This window comes from Empidonax traillii, unplaced genomic scaffold, assembly GCF_003031625.1.
Source record: "Empidonax traillii isolate 1590-97213 ecotype Southwest subspecies unplaced genomic scaffold, ASM303162v1 scaffold15:size5535645, whole genome shotgun sequence".
NCBI classification, from domain to species: domain Eukaryota; kingdom Metazoa; phylum Chordata; class Aves; order Passeriformes; family Tyrannidae; genus Empidonax; species Empidonax traillii.
This window is the reverse complement of record NW_020955208.1, coordinates 3,099,857-3,101,398: the sequence shown is the minus strand read 5'-3', so window position 1 is coordinate 3,101,398 and position 1,542 is coordinate 3,099,857. Positions and strand designations below refer to the sequence as shown.

General features: G+C 40.7%; 1 protein-coding gene across 1 annotated transcript in view; it reads left to right on the top strand.

Annotated features, from left to right (window-relative positions):
• The window catches only part of LOC114062486 (BEN domain-containing protein 5-like), an 892,614-nt gene that overhangs the window by 755,397 nt on the left and 135,675 nt on the right, over window positions 1–1,542 (top strand). The window lies entirely within an intron of this gene.

Sequence of the window (1,542 nt, the reverse complement as noted above, 5' to 3'; positions counted from 1 at the left end):
TTGTCAAAGTGACTAAGGCTGCCCCGAGCCAGGAGCAAGAAGAGTGAGGAAGGTGGGATGTTGTCCAGCCTGATAGCTCTGAACAAATGACTTCATCATCTCCTTGCCTGTTCAGTTCAACAAGGAATTTTCACTAGAAAGCAAAAGCCAAGAGAAAAGCTTTTGAGCCTGAGCTCTTACTTGTGACAACTCTAAGCAGATCCGTGGAAGTGAGAACTGCTGAATCTCCTAATACTGCTTGGGGGATTTGGCTCTTTGTTTAGAAAACAGTTTAAATCTGTGTACTTGATTTTCCTAGCACAAAACCCCATTTGTCCCTTAAAATAAAAATTAATATTCTAGCTCTGCAATGATGAATATGTCTTACTATGACAGGATTCTTCGATGAGTTTTAGACTATTTTTAAAAGCAAGAGGCCTGAGACTGTAGTTGAGTAGGGGTGGTGAGGTGATGAGGAAACAGGAGTAGCTATTTGTAGATTAGTTATTAGATTAGTAGGTTGGGTTTCTTTCCCCACAGAGTCCAAGGGTGGAGGATAGAATAGCTGATTCAAAAAGAAAACTGTTTCCATTTTTTTTCCTGCTCCTTGAGAACTGGAAAATGCTGATTGCTTGTTCCCATCTCATCCTGGTTCTAGTCTGTTAATTCCAAAGATCATTCTCCAAGTGGCATGGTTACCTTCTAACAAGATTAGAGGGAGAGAGGCAGTGAACTGCTCAGTTGCCCTCTAGAAACCCTTGGAAAGTGTGACTTGGAGTGTGTTACCTGGAGAAGTAGTCTGAGGAGCCCTGTCCAATCTTGCCTATTATTGCAAGGGTTTTACAGCTGTCATAGTAGTGGATTATTCTCTGCAAAAACAAATATTTAGCAGTTATTGTCTGTGTTAGTCAAACTGATATATACCACTGTTGTACAGCAAGGTGGGATTCTGTACAGAGTGTTTCTAAATGGCTTTGTTGATTTCAGCATTAATGTAATAGCAGTGGGCAATGAAAATTTATATTATGACAGACACTGTGATTTTATGTTATTAGCAAAAATAACTTCAAATGCAGTTTGCTAGACCTGGAACAGAGAAATTCATCTAAGTAAAACATTTTAGTTTTCAGTCATGCTTCGAGAATGCCAGTATCTTCTACTGAACTCAGTGGAAGCTGTAAATGATTACTGTGACTGCTTTTAGCCCTGCAGATTGATTTATCACCTGAACCCATTAGTATCTGTGCACTGCAAGCAGTAGAGAAAGTGTATGTGTATGTGCCTATACATATATTACACCCAGAGTATGTTTTATGCATTGTTTTCCGTTGATTATGTATTTTGCAAAGGAATTTATCTGCATCTCTTCCCTGAGGAGTTCAGAAGTATGATTGGATCTAGTTATGCTGCAGTTCAGGGAGAGACTGGAGCATTTGAAATAAAGCTTGGGAGCCATTTACCAGGCGATTACAAAAGCTGTGGTCTGCACTGGGTACCCGGGCCCAAAATGCCAAGGAGGAGCTGCCATCTGGCTTTGCAGGCTGGCCAGCATCAGAAGGGTCT